Source organism: Schistocerca gregaria, chromosome 5 (genome assembly GCF_023897955.1).
Source record: "Schistocerca gregaria isolate iqSchGreg1 chromosome 5, iqSchGreg1.2, whole genome shotgun sequence".
In the NCBI taxonomy this organism is placed as follows: domain Eukaryota; kingdom Metazoa; phylum Arthropoda; class Insecta; order Orthoptera; family Acrididae; genus Schistocerca; species Schistocerca gregaria.
The window spans coordinates 124,973,475-124,996,251 of record NC_064924.1 but is presented as its reverse complement, the minus strand read 5'-3'; positions in this window follow the sequence as shown (position 1 = coordinate 124,996,251).

Below are 22,777 nucleotides of genomic sequence, written 5' to 3'. Positions count from 1 at the left end.
AACATGGAATCTGTGGAACACTATAATAGCACTCGACAATTAAAGCTTCCTAAAAGCAAAAACACACGGAAGATCAAATGAAAAGTAAGAATAATACAGTTTATACTTAAATTAAGGTAGCTCGCTGCACAGCAGACGTGATGCAGACGGCGGATAATATGACACTGGCTACTGGCACTATGGCGGACCAAAGGGACTCTCAATGTATTCAAAACAAACACGTAATCTATGGAATACTATAATAGCACTCGACGATTTTAGCTTCCTAAAACCAAAAACACACGGAAGAAGATGTGAAGAGTAAGAATAATACAGTTTATACTTAAATTAAGGTAGCTCGCTGCACAGCAGACGTGACGCAGACGGCGGATAATATGACACTGGCTACTGGCACTATGGCGGACTAAAGGGACTCTCACTGTATTCAAAACAAACACGGAATCTGTGGAACACTATAATAGCACTCGACAATTAAAGCTTCCTAAAAGCAAAAACACACGGAAGATCAAATGAAAAGTAAGAATAATACAGTTTATACTTACATTAAGGTAGCTCGCTGCACAGCAGACGTGATGCAGACGGCGGATAATACGACACTGACGACTGGCACTATGGCGGACTAAAGGGACCCTCAATGCATTCAAAACAAACACGGAATCTGTGGAACACTATAATAGCACTCGACAATTAAAGCTTCCTAAAAGCAAAAACACACGGAAGATCAAATGAAAAGTAAGAATAATACAGTTTATACTTAAATTAAGGTAGCTCGCTGCACAGCAGACGTGATGCAGACGGCGGATAATACGACACTGACTACTGGCACTAAGGCGGACTAAAGGGACTCTCACTGTATTAAAAACAAACATGGAATCTATGGAACACTATAATAGCACTCGACGATTTTAGCTTCCAAAAACCAAAAACACACGGAAGAAGATGTGAAGAGTAAGAATAATACAGTTTATACTTAAATTAAGGTAGCTCGCTACCCCACAGAAGTGATGCAGACGGCGGATAATACGACACTGGCTACTGGCACTATGGCGGGCTAAAGGGACTCTCAATGCATTCAAAACAAACATGGAATCTATTTAACACTATAATAGCACTCGACGATTTTAGCTTCCTAAAACCAAAAACACACGGAAGAAGATGTGAAGAGTAAGAATAATACAGTTTATACTTAAATTAAGGTAGCTCGCTGCACAGCAGACGTAATGCAGACGGCGGATAATATGACACTGGCTACTGGCACTATGGCGGACTAAAGGGACTCTCAATGTATTCAAAACAAACATGGAATCTATGGAACACTATAATAGCACTCGACGATTTTAGCTTCCTAAAACCAAAAACACACGGAAGAAGATGTGAAGAGTAAAAATAATACAGTTTATACTTAAATTAAGGTAGCTCGCTGCACAGCAGACGTGATGCACACGGCGGATAATATGACACTGGCTACTGGCACTATGGCGGACTAAAGGGACCCTCAATGTATTCAAAACAAACATGGAATCTATGGAACACTATAATAGCACTCGACGATTTTAGCTTCCTAAAACCAAAACCACACGGAAGAAGATGTGAAGAGTAAGAATAATACAGTTTATACTTAAATTAAGGTAGCTCGCTGCACAGCAGACGTATTGCAGACGGCGCATAATATGACACTGGCTACTGGCACTATGGCGGACTAAAGGGACTCTCAATGTATTCAAAACAAACACAGAATGTATGGAACACCTTAATAGCACTCGACGATTTTAGCTTCCTAAAACCAAAAACACACGGAAGAGGTTTGTGAAGAGTAACAATAATACAGTTTATACTTAAATTAAGGTAGCTCGCTGCACAGCAGACGTGATGCAGACGGCGGATAATATGACACTGGCTACTGGCACTACGGCGGACTAAAGGGACTCTCACTGTATTCAAAACAAACACGGAATCTGTGGAACACTATAATAGCACTCGACGATTTTAGCTTCCTAAAACCAAAAACACACGGAAGAAGATATGAAGAGTAAGAATAATACAGTTTATACTTAAATTAAGGTAGCTCGCTGCACAGCAGACGTGATGCAGACGTGATGCAGACGTGATGCAGACGGCGGATAATACGACACTGGCTACTGGCACTATGGCGGACTAAAGGGACTCTCAATGTATTCAAAACAAACATGGAATCTGTGGAACACTATAATAGCACTCGACAATTAAAGCTTCCTAAAAGCAAAAACACACGGAAGATCAAATGAAAAGTAAGAATAATACAGTTTATACTTAAATTAAGGTAGCTCGCTGCACAGCAGACGTGATGCAGACGGCGGATAATATGACACTGGCTACTGGCACTATGGCGGACTAAAGGGACTCTCAATGTATTCAAAACAAACATGGAATCTATGGAACACTATAATAGCACTCGACGATTTTAGCTTCCTAAAACCAAAAACACACGGAAGAAGATGTGAAGAGTATGAATAATACAGTTTATACTTAAATTAAGGTAGCTCGCTGCACAGCAGACGTGATGCAGACGGCGGATAATATGACACTGGCAACTGGCACTATGGCGGACTAAAGGGACTCTCAATTTATTCAAAACAAACATGGAATCTATGGAACACTATAATAGCACTCGACGATTTTAGCTTCCTAAAACCAAAAACACACGGAAGAAGATGTGAAGAGTAAGAATAATACAGTTTATACTTAAATTAAGGTAGCTCGCTGCACAGCAGACGTGATGCAGACGTGATGCAGACGTGATGCAGACGGCGGATAATACGACACTGGCTACTGGCACTATGGCGGACTAAAGGGACTCTCAATGTATTCAAAACAAACATGGAATCTGTGGAACACTATAATAGCACTCGACAATTAAAGCTTCCTAAAAGCAAAAACACACGGAAGATCAAATGAAAAGTAAGAATAATACAGTTTATACTTAAATTAAGGTAGCTCGCTGCACAGCAGACGTAATGCAGACGGCGCATAATATGACACTGGCTACTGGCACTATGGCGGACTAAAGGGACTCTCAATGTATTCAAAACAAACATGGAATCTATGGAACACTATAATAGCACTCGACGATTTTAGCTTCCTAAAACCAAAAACACACGGAAGAAGATGTGAAGAGTAAGAATAATACAGTTTATACTTAAATTTAGGTAGCTCGCTGCACAGCAGACGTGATGCAAACGGCGGATAATATGACACTGGCTACTGGCACTACGGCGGACTAAAGGGACTCTCACTGTATTCAAAACAAACACGGAATCTGTGGAACACTATAATAGCACTCGACAATTAAAGCTTCCTAAAAGCAAAAACACACGGAAGATCAAATGAAAAGTAAGAATAATACAGTTTATACTTAAATTAAGGTAGCTCGCTGCACAGCAGACGTGATGCAGACGGCGGATAATACGACACTGACTACTGGCACTAAGGCGGACTAAAGGGACTCTCACTGTATTAAAAACAAACATGGAATCTATGGAACACTATAATAGCACTCGACGATTTTAGCTTCCAAAAACCAAAAACACACGGAAGAAGATGTGAAGAGTAAGAATAATACAGTTTATACTTAAATTAAGGTAGCTCGCTGCACAGCAGACGTGATGCAGACGGCGGATAATACGACACTGGCTACTGGCACTATGACGGGCTAAAGGGACTCTCAATGTATTCAAAACAAACATGGAATCTATTCAACACTATAATAGCACTCGACGATTTTAGCTTCCTAAAACCAAAAACACACGGAAGAAGATGTGAAGAGTAAGAATAATACAGTTTATACTTAAATTAAGGTAGCTCGCTGCACAGCAGACGTGATGCAGACGGCGGATAATACGACACTGGCTACTGGCACTATGGCGGACTAAAGGGACTCTCAATGTATTCAAAACAAACATGGAATCTGTGGAACACTATGATAGCACTCTACAACTAAAGCTCCCTAAAAGCCAAAACACACGGAAGATCAAATGAAAAGTAAGAATAATACAGTTTATACTTAAATTAAGGTAGCTCGCTGCACAGCAGACGTGATGCAACCGGCGGATAATACGACACTGGCTACTGGCACTATGGCGGACTAAAGGGACTCTCAATGTATTCAAAACAAACATGGAATCTATGGAACACTATAATAGCACTCGAAGATTTTAGCTTCCTAAAACCAAAAACACACTGAAGAAGATGTGAAGAGTAAGAATAATACAGTTTATACTTAAATTAAGGTAGCTCGCTGCACAGCAGACGTGATGCAGACGGCGGATAATACGACACTGGCTACTGGCACTATGGCGGACTAAAGGGACTCTCAATGTATTCAAAACAAACATGGAATCTGTGTAACACTATAATAGCACTCGACAATTAAAGCTTCCTAAAAGCAAAAACACACGGAAGATCAAATGAAAAGTAAGAATAATACAGTTTATACTTAAATTAAGGTAGCTCGCTGCACAGCAGACGTGATGCAGACGGCGGATAATATGTGACTGGCTACTGGCACTATGGCGGACTAAAGGGACTCTCAATGTATTCAAAACAAACATGGAATCTGTGGAACACTATAATAGCACTCGACAATTAAAGCTTCCTAAAAGCAAAAACACACGGAAGATCAATTGAAAAGTAAGAATAATACAGTTTATACTTAAATTAAGGTAGCTCGCTGCACAGCAGACGTGATGCAGACGGCGGATAATATGACACTGGCTACTGGCACTATGGCGGACTAGAGGGACTCTCAATGTATTCAAAACAAACACGTACTCTATGGAATACTATAATAGCACTCGACGATTTTAGCTTCCTAAAGCCAAAAACACACGGAAGAAGATGTGAAGAGTAAGTATAATACAGTTTATACTTAAATTAAGGTAGCTCGCTGCACAGCATACGTGATGCAGACGGCGGATAATATGACACTGGCTACTGGCACTATGGCGGACTAAAGGGACTCTCAATGTATTGAAACAAACATGGAATCTATGGAACACTATAATAGCACTCGACGATTTTAGCTTCCTAAAACCAAAAACACACGGAAGAAGATGTGAAGAGTAAGAATAATACAGTTTATACTTAAATTAAGGTAGCTCGCTGCACAGCAGACGTGATGCAAACGGCGGATAATATGACACTGGCTACTGGCACTACGGCGGACTAAAGGGACTCTCACTGTATTCAAAACAAACACGGAATCTGTGGAACACTATAATAGCACTCGACAATTAAAGCTTCCTAAAAGCAAAAACACACGGAAGATCAAATGAAAAGTAAGAATAATACAGTTTATACTTAAATTAAGGTAGCTCGCTGCACAGCAGACGTGATGCAGACGGCGGATAATACGACACTGACTACTGGCACTAAGGCGGACTAAAGGGACTCTCACTGTATTAAAACCAAACATGGAATCTATGGAACACTATAATAGCACTCGACGATTTTAGCTTCCAAAAACCAAAAACACACGGAAGAAGATGTGAAGAGTAAGAATAATACAGTTTATACTTAAATTAAGGTAGCTCGCTGCACAGCAGACGTGATGCAGACGGCGGATAATACGACACTGGCTACTGGCACTATGACGGGCTAAAGGGACTCTCAATGTATTCAAAACAAACATGGAATCTATTTAACACTATAATAGCACTCGACGATTTTCGCTTCCTAAAACCAAAAACACACGGAAGAAGATGTGAAGAGTAAGAATAATACAGTTTATACTTAAATTAAGGTAGCTCGCTGCACAGCAGACGTGATGCAGACGGCGGATAATACGACACTGGCTACTGGCACTATGGCGGACTAAAGGGACTCTCAATGTATTCAAAACAAACATGGAATCTATGGAACACTATAATAGCACTCGACGATTTTAGCTTCCTAAAACCAAAAACACACGGAAGAAGATGTGAAGAGTAAGAATAATACAGCTTATACTTAAATTAAGGTAGCTCGCTGCACAGCAGACGTGATGCAAACGGCGGATAATATGACACTGGCTACTGGCACTACGGCGGACTAAAGGGACTCTCACTGTATTCAAAACAAACACGGAATCTGTGGAACACTATAATAGTACTCGACAATTAAAGCTTCCTAAAACCAAAAACACACGGAAGATGAAATGAAAATTAAGAATAATACAGTTTATACTTAAATTAAGGTAGCTCGCTGCACAGCAGACGTGATGCAGACGGCGGATAATATGACACTGGCTACTGGCACTATGGCGGACTAAAGGGACTCTCAATGTATTCAAAACAAACATGGAATCTATGGAACACTATAATAGCACTCGACGATTTTAGCTTCCAAAAACCAAAAACACACGGAAGAAGATGTGAAGAGTAAGAATAATACAGTTTATACTTAAATTAAGGTAGCTCGCTGCACAGCAGACGTGATAAAGACGGCGGATAATACGACACTGGCTACTGGCACTACGGCGGACTAAAGGGACTCTCACTGTATTCAAAACAAACACGGAATCTGTGGAACACTATAATAGTACTCGACAATTAAAGCTTCCTAAAACCAAAAACACACGGAAGATGAAATGAAAATTAAGAATAATACAGTTTATACTTAAATTAAGGTAGCTCGCTGCACAGCAGACGTGATGCAGACGGCGGATAATACGACACTGGCTACTGGCACTATGACGGGCTAAAGGGACTCTCAATGTATTCAAAACAAACATGGAATCTATTCAACACTATAATAGCACTCGACGATTTTAGCTTCCTAAAACCAAAAACACACGGAAGAAGATGTGAAGAGTAAGAATAATACAGTTTATACTTAAATTAAGGTAGCTCGCTGCACAGCAGACGTGATGCAGACGGCGGATAATACGACACTGGCTACTGGCACTATGGCGGACTAAAGGGACTCTCAATGTATTCAAAACAAACATGGAATCTATGGAACACTATAATAGCACACGACGATTTTAGCTTCCTAAAACCAAAAACACACGGAAGAAGATGTGAAGAGTAAGAATAATACAGTTTATACTTAAATTAAGGTAGCTCGCTGCACAGCAGACGTGATGCAAACGGCGGATAATATGACACTGGCTACTGGCACTACGGCGGACTAAAGGGACTCTCACTGTATTCAAAACAAACACGGAATCTGTGGAACACTATAATAGTACTCGACAATTAAAGCTTCCTAAAACCAAAAACACACGGAAGATGAAATGAAAATTAAGAATAATACAGTTTATACTTAAATTAAGGTAGCTCGCTGCAATGCAGACGTGATGCAGACGGCGGATAATATGACACTGGCTACTGGCACTATGGCGGACTAAAGGGACTATCAATGTATTCAAAACAAACATTGAATCTATGGAACACTATAATAGCACTCGACGATTTTAGCTTCCTAAAACCAAAAACACACGGAAGAAGATGTGAAGAGTAAGAATAATACAGTTTATACCGAAATTAAGGTAGCTCGCTGCACAGCAGACGTGGTGCAGACGGCGGATAATATGACACTGGCTACTGGCACTATGGCGGACTAAAGGGACTCTCAATGTATTCAAAACAAACATGGAATCTATGGAACACTATAATAGCACTCGAAAAAACACACGGAAGAAGATGTGAAGAGTAAGAATAATACAGTTTATACTTAAATTAAGGTAGCTCGCTGCACAGCAGACGTAATGCAGACGGCGGATAATATGACACTGGCTACTGGCACTATGGCGGACTAAAGGGACTCTCAATGTATTCAAAACAAACATGGCATCTATGGAACACCATAATAGCACTCGACGATTTTAGCTTCCTAAAACCAAAAACACACGGAAGAAGATGTGAAGAGTAAGAATAATACAGTTTATACTTAAATTAAGGTAGCTCGCTGCACAGCAGACGTGATGCAGACGGCGGATAATACGACACTGACGACTGGCACTATGGCGGACTAAAGGGACTCTCAATGCATTCAAAACAAACACGGAATCTGTGGAACACTATAATAGCACTCGACAATTAAAGCTTCCTAAAAGCAAAAACACACGGAAGATCAAATGAAAAGTAAGAATAATACAGTTTATACTTAAATTAAGGTAGCTCGCTGCACAGCAGACGTGATGCAGACGGCGGATAATACGACACTGACTACTGGCACTAAGGCGGACTAAAGGGACTCTCACTGTATTAAAAACAAACATGGAATCTATGGAACACTATAATAGCACTCGACGATTTTAGCTTCCAAAAACCAAAAACACACGGAAGAAGATGTGAAGAGTAAGAATAATACAGTTTATACTTAAATTAAGGTATCTCGCTGCACAGCAGACGTGATAAAGACGGCGGATAATACGACACTGGCTACTGGCACTATGGCGGGCTAAAGGGACTCTCAATGTATTCAAAACAAACATGGAATCTATTTAACACTATAATAGCACTCGACGATTTTAGCTTCCTAAAACCAAAAACACACGGAAGAAGATGTGAAGAGTAAGAATAATACGGTTTATACTTAAATTAAGGTAGCTCGCTGCACAGCAGACGTGATGCAGACGGCGGATAATATGACACTGGCTACTGGCACTATGGCGGACTAAAGGGACTCTCAATGTATTCAAAACAAACATGGAATCTATGGAACACTATAATAGCACTCGACGATTTTAGCTTCCTAAAACCAAAAACACACGGAAGAAGATGTGAAGAGTAAGAATAATACAGTTTATACTTAAATTAAGGTAGCTCGCTGCACAGCAGACGTGATGCAGACGGCGGATAATACGACACTGGCTACTGGCACTATGGCGGACTAAAGGGACTCTCAATGTATTGAAAACAAACATGGAATCTGTGGAACACCATGATAGCACTCGACAATTAAAGCTTCCTAAAAGCAAAAACACACGGAATATCAAATGAAAAGTAAGAATAAGCAGGAGAGCTTCTGTAAAGTTTGGAAGGTAGGAGACGGATACTGGCAGAAGTAAAGCTGTGAGTACCGGGCGTGAGTCGTGCTTCGGTAGCTCAGATGGTAGAGCACTTGCCCGCGAAAGGCAAAGGTCCCGAGTTCGAGTCTCGGTCGGGCACACAGTTTTAATCTGCCAGGAAGTTTCATATCAGCGCACACTCCGCTGCAGAGTGAAAATCTCATTCAAGAATAATACAGTTTATACTTAAATTAAGGTAGCTCGCTGCACAGCAGACGTGATGCAGACGGCGGATAATACGACACTGACTACTGGCACTATGGCGGACTAAAGGGACTCTCACTGTATTCAAAACAAACATGGAATCTATGGAACACTATAATAGCACTCGACGATTTTAGCTTCCTAAAACCAAAAACACACGGAAGATCAAATGAAAAGTAAGAATAATACAGTTTATACTTAAATTAAGGTAGCTCGCTGCACAGCAGACGTGATGCAGACGGCGGATAATATGACACTAGCTACTGGCACTATGGCGGACTAAATCGACTCTCAATGTATTCAAAACAAACATGGAATCTATGGAACACTATAATAGCACTTGACGATTTTAGCGTCCTAAAACCAAAAACACACGGAAGAAGATGTGAAGAGTAAGAATAATACAGTTTATACTTAAATTAAGGTAGCTCGCTGCACAGCAGACGTGATGCAGATGGCGGATAATATGACACTGGCTACTGGCACTATGGCGGACTAAAGGGACTCTCAATGTATTCAAAACAAACATGGAATCTATTTAACACTATAATAGCACTCGACGATTTTAGCTTCCTAAAACCAAAAACACACAGAAGAAGATGTGAAGAGTAAGAATAATACAGTTTATACTTAAATTAAGGTAGCTCGCTGCACAGCAGACGTGATGCAGACGGCGGATAATATGACACTGGCTACTGGCACTATGGCGGACTAAAGGGACTCTCAATGTATTCAAAACAAACATGGAATCTATTTAACACTATAATAGCACTCGACGATTTTAGCTTCCTAAAACCAAAAACACACAGAAGAAGATGTGAAGAGTAAGAATAATACAGTTTATACTTAAATTAAGGTAGCTCGCTGCACAGCAGACGTGATGCAGACGGCGGATAATATGACACTGGCTACTGGCACTATGGCGGACTAAAGGGACTCTCAATGTATTCAAAACAAACATGGAATCTATTTAACACTACAATAGCACTCGACGATTTTAGCTTCCTAAAACCAAAAACACACAGAAGAAGATGTGAAGAGTAAGAATAATACAGTTTATACTTAAATTAAGGTAGCTCGCTGCACAGCAGACGTGATGCAGACGGCGGATAATATGACACTGGCTACTGGCACTATGGCGGACTAAAGGGACTCTCAATGTATTCAAAACAAACATGGAATCTATGGAACACTATAATAGCACTCGACGATTTTAGCTTCCTAAAACCAAAAACACACGGAAGAAGATGTGAAGAGTAAGAATAATACAGTTTATACTTAAATTAAGGTAGCTCGCTGCACAGCAGACGTGATGCAGACGGCGGATAATACGACACTGACGACTGGCACTATGGCGGACTAAAGGGACTCTCAATGCATTCAAAACAAACACGGAATCTGTGGAACACTATAATAGCACTCGACAATTAAAGCTTCCTAAAAGCAAAAACACACGGAAGATCAAATGAAAAGTAAGAATAATACAGTTTATACTTAAATTAAGGTAGCTCGCTGCACAGCAGACGTGATGCAGACGGCGGATAATATGACACTGGCTACTGGCACTATGGCGGACTAAAGGGACTCTCAATGTATTCAAAACAAACATGGAATCTGTGGAACACTATAATAGCACTCGACAATTAAAGCTTCCTAAAAGCAAGAACACACGGAAGATCAAATGAAAAGTAAGAATAATACAGTTTATACTTAAATTAAGGTAGCTCGCTGCATAGCAGACGTGGTGCAGACGGCGGATAATATGACACTGGCTACTGGCACTATGGCGGACTAAAGGGACTCTCAATGTATTCAAAACAAACATGGAATCTATTTAACACTATAATAGCACTCGACGATTTTAGCTTCCTAAAACCAAAAACACACAGAAGAAGATGTGAAGAGTAAGAATAATACAGTTTATACTTAAATTAAGGTAGCTCGCTGCACAGCAGACGTGATGCAGACGGCGGATAATATGACACTGGCTACTGGCACTATGGCGGACTAAAGGGACTCTCAATGTATTGAAAACAAACATGGAATCTATGGAACACTATAATAGCACTCGACGATTTTAGCTTCCTAAAACCAAAAACACACGGAAGAAGATGTGAAGAGTAAGAATAATACAGTTTATACTTAAATTAAGGTAGCTCGCTGCACAGCAGACGTGATGCAGACGGCGGATAATATGACACTGGCTACTGGCACTATGGCGGACTAAAGGGACTCTCAATGTATTCAAAACAAACATGGAATCTATGGAACACTATAATAGCACTCGACGATTTTAGCTTCCTAAAACCAAAAACACACGGAAGAAGATGTGAAGAGTAAGAATAATACAGTTTATACTTAAATTAAGGTAGCTCGCTGCACAGCAGACGTGATGCAGACGGCGGATAATATGACACTGGCTACTGGCACTATGGCGGACTAAAGGGACTCTCAATGTATTCAAAACAAACATGGAATCTATTTAACACTATAATAGCACTCGACGATTTTAGCTTCCTAAAACCAAAAACACACAGAAGAAGATGTGAAGAGTAAGAATAATACAGTTTATACTTAAATTAAGGTAGCTCGCTGCACAGCAGACGTGATGCAGACGGCGGATAATACGACACTGACGACTGGCACTATGGCGGACTAAAGGGACTCTCAATGCATTCAAAACAAACACGGAATCTGTGGAACACTATAATAGCACTCGACAATTAAAGCTTCCTAAAAGCAAAAACACACGGAAGATCAAATGAAAAGTAAGAATAATACAGTTTATACTTAAATTAAGGTAGCTCGCTGCACAGCAGACGTGATGCAGACGGCGGATAATATGACACTGGCTACTGGCACTATGGCGGACTAAAGGGACTCTCAATGTATTCAAAACAAACATGGAATCTGTGGAACACTATAATAGCACTCGACAATTAAAGCTTCCTAAAAGCAAAAACACACGGAAGATCAAATGAAAAGTAAGAATAATACAGTTTATACTTAAATTAAGGTAGCTCGCTGCATAGCAGACGTGGTGCAGACGGCGGATAATATGACACTGGCTACTGGCACTATGGCGGACTAAAGGGACTCTCAATGTATTGAAAACAAACATGGAATCTATGGAACACTATAATAGCACTCGACGATTTTAGCTTCCTAAAACCAAAAACACACGGAAGATCAAATGAAAAGTAAGAATAATACAGTTTATACTTAAATTAAGGTAGCTCGCTGCACAGCAGACGTGATGCAGACGGCGGATAATATGACACTAGCTACTGGCACTATGGCGGACTAAATCGACTCTCAATGTATTCAAAACAAACATGGAATCTATGGAACACTATAATAGCACTTGACGATTTTAGCGTCCTAAAACCAAAAACACACGGAAGAAGATGTGAAGAGTAAGAATAATACAGTTTATATTTAAATTAAGGTAGCTCGCTGCACAGCAGACGTGTTGCAGACGGCGGATAATATGACACTGGCTACTGGCACTATGGCGGACTAAAGGGACTCTCAATGTATTCAAAACAAACATGGAATCTGTGGAACACTATAATAGCACTCGACAATTAAAGCTTCCTAAAAGCAAAAACACACGGAAGAAGATGTGAAGAGTAAGAATAATACAGTTTATATTTAAATTAAGGTAGCTCGCTGCACAGCAGACGTGTTGCAGACGGCGGATAATATGACACTGGCTACTGGCACTATGGCGGACTAAAGGGACTCTCAATGTATTCAAAACAAACATGGAATCTGTGGAACACTATAATAGCACTCGACAATTAAAGCTTCCTAAAAGCAAAAACACACGGAAGATCAAATGAAAAGTAAGAATAATACAGTTTATACTTAAATTAAGGTAGCTCGCTGCACAGCAGACGTGATGCAGACGGCGGATAATATGACACTGGCTACTGGCACTATGGCGGACTAAAGGGACTCTCAATGTATTGAAAACAAACATGGAATCTATGGAACACTATAATAGCACTCGACGATTTTAGCTTCCTAAAACCAAAAACACACGGAAGAAGATGTGAAGAGTAAGAATAATACAGTTTATACTTAAATTAAGGTAGCTCGCTGCACAGAAGACGTGATGCAGACGGCGGATAATATGACACTGGCTACTGGCACTATGGCGGACTAAAGGGACTCTCAATGTATTCAAAACAAACATGGAATCTATTTAACACTATAATAGCACTCGACGATTTTAGCTTCCTAAAACCAAAAACACACAGAAGAAGATGTGAAGAGTAAGAATAATACAGTTTATACTTAAATTAAGGTAGCTCGCTGCACAGCAGACGTGATGCAGACGGCGGATAATATGACACTGGCTACTGGCACTATGGCGGACTAAAGGGACTCTCAATGTATTCAAAACAAACATGGAATCTATGGAACACTATAATAGCACTCGACGATTTTAGCTTCCTAAAACCAAAAACACACGGAAGAAGATGTGAAGAGTAAGAATAATACAGTTTATACTTAAATTAAGGTAGCTCGCTGCACAGCAGACGTGATGCAGACGGCGGATAATACGACACTGACGACTGGCACTATGGCGGACTAAAGGGACTCTCAATGCATTCAAAACAAACACGGAATCTGTGGAACACTATAATAGCACTCGACAATTAAAGCTTCCTAAAAGCAAAAACACACGGAAGATCAAATGAAAAGTAAGAATAATACAGTTTATACTTAAATTAAGGTAGCTCGCTGCACAGCAGACGTGATGCAGACGGCGGATAATACGACACTGACTACTGGCACTAAGGCGGACTAAAGGGACTCTCACTGTATTAAAAACAAACATGGAATCTATGGAACACTATAATAGCACTCGACGATTTTAGCTTCCAAAAACCAAAAACACACGGAAGAAGATGTGAAGAGTAAGAATAATACAGTTTATACTTAAATTAAGGTAGCTCGCTGCACAGCAGACGTGATAAAGACGGCGGATAATACGACACTGGCTACTGGCACTATGGCGGGCTAAAGGGACTCTCAATGTATTCAAAACAAACATGGAATCTATTTAACACTATAATAGCACTCGACGATTTTAGCTTCCTAAAACCAAAAACACACGGAAGAAGATGTGAAGAGTAAGAATAATACAGTTTATACTTAAATTAAGGTAGCTCGCTGCACAGCAGACGTGATGCAGACGGCGGATAATATGACACTGGCTACTGGCACTATGGCGGACTAAAGGGACTCTCAATGTATTCAAAACAAACATGGAATCTATGGAACACTATAATAGCACTCGACGATTTTAGCTTCCTAAAACCAAAAACACACGGAAGAAGATGTGAAGAGTAAGAATAATACAGTTTATACTTAAATTAAGGTAGCTCGCTGCACAGCAGACGTGATGCAGACGGCGGATAATACGACACTGGCTACTGGCACTATGGCGGACTAAAGGGACTCTCAATGTATTGAAAACAAACATGGAATCTGTGGAACACTATGATAGCACTCGACAATTAAAGCTTCCTAAAAGCAAAAACACACGGAATATCAAATGAAAAGTAAGAATAAGCAGGAGAGCTTCTGTAAAGTTTGGAAGGTAGGAGACGGATACTGGCAGAAGTAAAGCTGTGAGTACCGGGCGTGAGTCGTGCTTCGGTAGCTCAGATGGTAGAGCACTTGCCCGCGAAAGGCAAAGGTCCCGAGTTCGAGTCTCGGTCGGGCACACAGTTTTAATCTGCCAGGAAGTTTCATATCAGCGCACACTCCGCTGCAGAGTGAAAATCTCATTCAAGAATAATACAGTTTATACTTAAATTAAGGTAGCTCGCTGCACAGCAGACGTGATGCAGACGGCGGATAATACGACACTGACTACTGGCACTATGGCGGACTAAAGGGACTCTCACTGTATTCAAAACAAACATGGAATCTATGGAACACTATAATAGCACTCGACGATTTTAGCTTCCTAAAACCAAAAACACACGGAAGATCAAATGAAAAGTAAGAATAATACAGTTTATACTTAAATTAAGGTAGCTCGCTGCACAGCAGACGTGATGCAGACGGCGGATAATATGACACTAGCTACTGGCACTATGGCGGACTAAATCGACTCTCAATGTATTCAAAACAAACATGGAATCTATGGAACACTATAATAGCACTTGACGATTTTAGCGTCCTAAAACCAAAAACACACGGAAGAAGATGTGAAGAGTAAGAATAATACAGTTTATACTTAAATTAAGGTAGCTCGCTGCACAGCAGACGTGATGCAGACGGCGGATAATATGACACTGGCTACTGGCACTATGGCGGACTAAAGGGACTCTCAATGTATTCAAAACAAACATGGAATCTATGGAACACTATAATAGCACTCGACGATTTTAGCTTCCTAAAACCAAAAACACACGGAAGAAGATGTGAAGAGTAAGAATAATACAGTTTATACTTAAATTAAGGTAGCTCGCTGCACAGCAGACGTGATGCAGACGGCGGATAATATGACACTGGCTACTGGCACTATGGCGGACTAAAGGGACTCTCAATGTATTCAAAACAAACATGGAATCTATTTAACACTATAATAGCACTCGATGATTTTAGCTTCCTAAAACCAAAAACACACAGAAGAAGATGTGAAGAGTAAGAATAATACAGTTTATACTTAAATTAAGGTAGCTCGCTGCACAGCAGACGTGATGCAGACGGCGGATAATATGACACTGGCTACTGGCACTATGGCGGACTAAAGGGACTCTCAATGTATTCAAAACAAACATGGAATCTATGGAACACTATAATAGCACTCGACGATTTTAGCTTCCTAAAACCAAAAACACACGGAAGAAGATGTGAAGAGTAAGAATAATACAGTTTATACTTAAATTAAGGTAGCTCGCTGCACAGCAGACGTGATGCAGACGGCGGATAATACGACACTGACGACTGGCACTATGGCGGACTAAAGGGACTCTCAATGCATTCAAAACAAACACGGAATCTGTGGAACACTATAATAGCACTCGACAATTAAAGCTTCCTAAAAGCAAAAACACACGGAAGATCAAATGAAAAGTAAGAATAATACAGTTTATACTTAAATTAAGGTAGCTCGCTGCATAGCAGACGTGGTGCAGACGGCGGATAATATGACACTGGCTACTGGCACTATGGCGGACTAAAGGGACTCTCAATGTATTGAAAACAAACATGGAATCTATGGAACACTATAATAGCACTCGACGATTTTAGCTTCCTAAAACCAAAAACACACGGAAGAAGATGTGAAGAGTAAGAATAATACAGTTTATATTTAAATTAAGGTAGCTCGCTGCACAGCAGACGTGTTGCAGACGGCGGATAATATGACACTGGCTACTGGCACTATGGCGGACTAAAGGGACTCTCAATGTATTCAAAACAAACATGGAATCTGTGGAACACTATAATAGCACTCGACAATTAAAGCTTCCTAAAAGCAAAAACACACGGAAGATCAAATGAAAAGTAAGAATAATACAGTTTATACTTAAATTAAGGTAGCTCGCTGCACAGCAGACGTGATGCAGACGGCGAATAATATGACACTGGCTACTGGCACTATGGCGGACTAAAGGGACTCTCAATGTATTCAAAACAAACATGGAATCTATGGAACACTATAATAGCACTCGACGATTTTAGCTTCCTAAAACCAAAAACACACGGAAGAAGATGTGAAGAGTAAGAATAATACAGTTTATACTTAAATTAAGGTAGCTCGCTGCACAGCAGACGTGATGCAGACGGCGGATAATATGACACTGGCTACTGGCACTATGGCGGACTAAAGGGACTCTCAATGTATTCAAAACAAACATGGAATCTATGGAACACTATAATAGCACTCGACGATTTTAGCTTCCTAAAACCAAAAACACACGGAAGAAGATGTGAAGAGTAAGAATAATACAGTTTATATTTAAATTAAGGTAGCTCGCTGCACAGCAGACGTGATGCAGACGGCGGATAATATGACACTGGCTACTGGCACTATGGCGGACTAAAGGGACTCTCAATGTATTGAAAACAAACATGGAATCTATGGAACACCATAATAGCACTCGACGATTTTAGCTTCCTAAAACCAAAAACACACGGAAGAAGATGTGAAGAGTAAGAATAATACAGTTTATACTTAAATTAAGGTAGCTCGCTGCACAGCAGACGTGATGCAGACGGCGGATAATATGACACTGGCTACTGGCACTATGGCGGACTAAAGGGACTCTCAATGTATTCAAAACAAACATGGAATCTATGGAACACTATAATAGCACTCGACGATTTTAGCTTCCTAAAACCAAAAACACACGGAAGAAGATGTGAAGAGTAAGAATAATACAGTTTATACTTAAATTAAGGTAGCTCGCTGCACAGAAGACGTGATGCAGACGGCGGATAATATGACACTGGCTACTGGCACTATGGCGGACTAAAGGGACTCTCAATGTATTCAAAACAAACATGGAATCTATTTAACACTATAATAGCACTCGACGATTTTAGCTTCCTAAAACCAAAAACACACAGAAGAAGATGTGAAGAGTAAGAATAATACAGTTTATACTTAAATTAAGGTAGCTCGCTGCACAGCAGACGTGATGCAGACGGCGGATAATATGACACTGGCTACTGGCACTATGGCGGACTAAAGGGACTCTCAATGTATTCAAAACAAACATGGAATCTATGGAACACTATAATACCACTCGACGATTTTAGCTTCCTAAAACCAAAAACACACGGAAGAAGATGTGAAGAGTAAGAATAATACAGTTTATACTTAAATTAAGGTAGCTCGCTGCACAGCAGACGTGATGCAGACGGCGGATAATACGACACTGACGACTGGCACTATGGCGGACTAAAGGGACTCTCAATGCATTCAAAACAAACACGGAATCTGTGGAACACTATAATAGCACTCGACAATTAAAGCTTCCTAAAAGCAAAAACACACGGAAGATCAAATGAAAAGTAAGAATAATACAGTTTATACTTAAATTAAGGTAGCTCGCTGCACAGCAGACGTGATGCAGACGGCGGATAATACGACACTGACTACTGGCACTAAGGCGGACTAAAGGGACTCTCACTGTATTAAAAACAAACATGGAATCTATGGAACACTATAATAGCACTCGACGATTTTAGCTTCCAAAAACCAAAAACACACGGAAGAAGATGTGAAGAGTAAGAATAATACAGTTTATACTTAAATTAAGGTAGCTCGCTGCACAGCAGACGTGATAAAGACGGCGGATAATACGACACTGGCTACTGGCACTATGGCGGGCTAAAGGGACTCTCAATGTATTCAAAACAAACATGGAATCTATTTAACACTATAATAGCACTCGACGATTTTAGCTTCCTAAAACCAAAAACACACGGAAGAAGATGTGAAGAGTAAGAATAATACAGTTTATACTTAAATTAAGGTAGCTCGCTGCACAGCAGACGTGATGCAGACGGCGGATAATATGACACTGGCTACTGGCACTATGGCGGACTAAAGGGACTCTCAATGTATTCAAAACAAACATGGAATCTATGGAACACTATAATAGCACTCGACGATTTTAGCTACCTAAAACCAAAAACACACGGAAGAAGATGTGAAGAGTAAGAATAATACAGTTTATACTTAAATTAAGGTAGCTCGCTGCACAGCAGACGTGATGCAGACGGCGGATAATACGACACTGGCTACTGGCACTATGGCGGACTAAAGGGACTCTCAATGTATTGAAAACAAACATGGAATCTGTGGAACACTATGATAGCACTCGACAATTAAAGCTTCCTAAATGCAAAAACACACGGAATATCAAATGAAAAGTAAGAATAAGCAGGAGAGCTTCTGTAAAGTTTGGAAGGTAGGAGACGGATACTGGCAGAAGTAAAGCTGTGAGTACCGGGCGTGAGTCGTGCTTCGGTAGCTCAGATGGTAGAGCACTTGCCCGCGAAAGGCAAAGGTCCCGAGTTCGAGTCTCGGTCGGGCACACAGTTTTAATCTGCCAGGAAGTTTCATATCAGCGCACACTCCGCTGCAGAGTGAAAATCTCATTCAAGAATAATACAGTTTATACTTAAATTAAGGTAGCTCGCTGCACAGCAGACGTGATGCAGACGGCGGATAATACGACACTGACTACTGGCACTATGGCGGACTAAAGGGACTCTCACTGTATTCAAAACAAACATGGAATCTATGGAACACTATAATAGCACTCGACGATTTTAGCTTCCTAAAACCAAAAACACACGGAAGATCAAATGAAAAGTAAGAATAATACAGTTTATACTTAAATTAAGGTAGCTCGCTGCACAGCAGACGTGATGCAGACGGCGGATAATATGACACTGGCTACTGGCACTATGGCGGACTAAAGGGACTCTCAATGTATTCAAAACAAACATGGAATCTAGTTAACACTATAATAGCACTCGACGATTTTAGCTTCCTAAAACCAAAAACACACAGAAGAAGATGTGAAGAGTAAGAATAATACAGTTTATACTTAAATTAAGGTAGCTCGCTGCACAGCAGACGTGATGCAGACGGCGGATAATATGACACTGGCTACTGGCACTATGGCGGACTAAAGGGACTCTCAATGTATTGAAAACAAACATGGAATCTATGGAACACTATAATAGCACTCGACGATTTTAGCTTCCTAAAACCAAAAACACACGGAAGAAGATGTGAAGAGTAAGAATAATACAGTTTATACTTAAATTAAGGTAGCTCGCTGCACAGCAGACGTGATGCAGACGGCGGATAATATGACACTGGCTACTGGCACTATGGCGGACTAAAGGGACTCTCAATGTATTCAAAACAAACATGGAATCTATGGAACACTATAATAGCACTCGACGATTTTAGCTTCCTAAAACCAAAAACACACGGAAGAAGATGTGAAGAGTAAGAATAATACAGTTTATACTTAAATTAAGGTAGCTCGCTGCACAGCAGACGTGATGCAGACGGCGGATAATATGACACTGGCTACTGGCACTATGGCGGACTAAAGGGACTCTCAATGTATTCAAAACAAACATGGAATCTATTTAACACTATAATAGCACTCGACGATTTTAGCTTCCTAAAACCAAAAACACACAGAAGAAGATGTGAAGAGTAAGAATAATACAGTTTATACTTAAATTAAGGTAGCTCGCTGCACAGCAGACGTGATGCAGACGGCGGATAATATGACACTGGCTACTGGCACTATGGCGGACTAAAGGGACTCTCAATGTATTCAAAACAAACATGGAATCTATGGAACACTATAATAGCACTCGACGATTTTAGCTTCCTAAAACCAAAAACACACGGAAGAAGATGTGAAGAGTAAGAATAATACAGTTTATACTTAAATCAAGGTAGCTCGCTGCACAGCAGACGTGATGCAGACGGCGGATAATATGACACTGGCTACTGGCACTATGGCGGACTAAAGGGACTCTCAATGTATTCAAAACAAACATGGAATCTATGGAACACTATAATAGCACTCGACAATTAAAGCTTCCTAAAAGCAAAAACACACGGAAGATCAAATGAAAAGTAAGAATAATACAGTTTATACTTAAATTAAGGTAGCTCGCTGCATAGCAGACGTGATGCAGACGGCGGATAATATGACACTGGCTACTGGCACTATGGCGGACTAAAGGGACTCTCAATGTATTGAAAACAAACATGGAATCTATGGAACACTATAATAGCACTCGACGATTTTAGCTTCCTAAAACCAAAAACACACGGAAGAAGATGTGAAGAGTAAGAATAATACAGTTTATATTTAAATTAAGGTAGCTCGCTGCACAGCAGACGTGTTGCAGACGGCGGATAATATGACACTGGCTACTGGCACTATGGCGGACTAAAGGGACTCTCAATGTATTCAAAACAAACATGGAATCTGTGGAACACTATAATAGCACTCGACAATTAAAGCTTCCTAAAAGCAAAAACACACGGAAGATCAAATGAAAAGTAAGAATAATACAGTTTATACTTAAATTAAGGTAGCTCGCTGCACAGCAGACGTGATGCAGACGGCGAATAATATGACACTGGCTACTGGCACTATGGCGGACTAAAGGGACTCTCAATGTATTCAAAACAAACATGGAATCTATGGAACACTATAATAGCACTCGACGATTTTAGCTTCCTAAAACCAAAAACACACGGAAGAAGATGTGAAGAGTAAGAATAATACAGTTTATACTTAAATTAAGGTAGCTCGCTGCACAGCAGACGTGATGCAGACGGCGGATAATATGACACTGGCTACTGGCACTATGGCGGACTAAAGGGACTCTCAATGTATTCAAAACAAACATGGAATCTATTTAACACTATAATAGCACTCGACGATTTTAGCTTCCTAAAACCAAAAACACACAGAAGAAGATGTGAAGAGTAAGAATAATACAGTTTATACTTAAATTAAGGTAGCTCGCTGCACAGCAGACGTGATGCAGACGGCGGATAATATGACACTGGCTACTGGCACTATGGCGGACTAAAGGGACTCTCAATGTATTGAAAACAAACATGGAATCTATGGAACACTATAATAGCACTCGACGATTTTAGCTTCCTAAAACCAAAAACACACGGAAGAAGATGTGAAGAGTAAGAATAATACAGTTTATACTTAAATTAAGGTAGCTCGCTGCACAGCAGACGTGATGCAGACGGCGGATAATATGACACTGGCTACTGGCACTATGGCGGACTAAAGGGACTCTCAATGTATTCAAAACAAACATGGACTCTATGGAACACTATAATAGCACTCGACGATTTTAGCTTCCTAAAACCAAAAACACACGGAAGAAGATGTGAAGAGTAAGAATAATACAGTTTATACTTAAATTAAGGTAGCTCGCTGCACAGCAGACGTGATGCAGACGGCGGATAATACGACACTGGCTACTGGCACTATGGCGGACTAAAGGGACTCTCAATGTATTGAAAACAAACATGGAATCTGTGGAACACTATGATAGCACTCGACAATTAAAGCTTCCTAAAAGCAAAAACACACGGAATATCAAATGAAAAGTAAGAATAATACAGTTTATACTTAAATTAAGGTAGCTCGCTGCACAGCAGACGTGATGCAGACGGCGGATAATACGACACTGACTACTGGCACTATGGCGGACTAAAGGGACTCTCACTGTATTCAAAACAAACATGGAATCTATGGAACACTATAATAGCACTCGACGATTTTAGCTTCCTAAAACCAAAAACACACGGAAGATCAAATGAAAAGTAAGAATAATACAGTTTATACTTAAATTAAGGTAGCTCGCTGCACAGCAGACGTGATGCAGACGGCGGATAATATGACACTAGCTACTGGCACTATGGCGGACTAAATCGACTCTCAATGTATTCAAAACAAACATGGAATCTATGGAACACTATAATAGCACTTG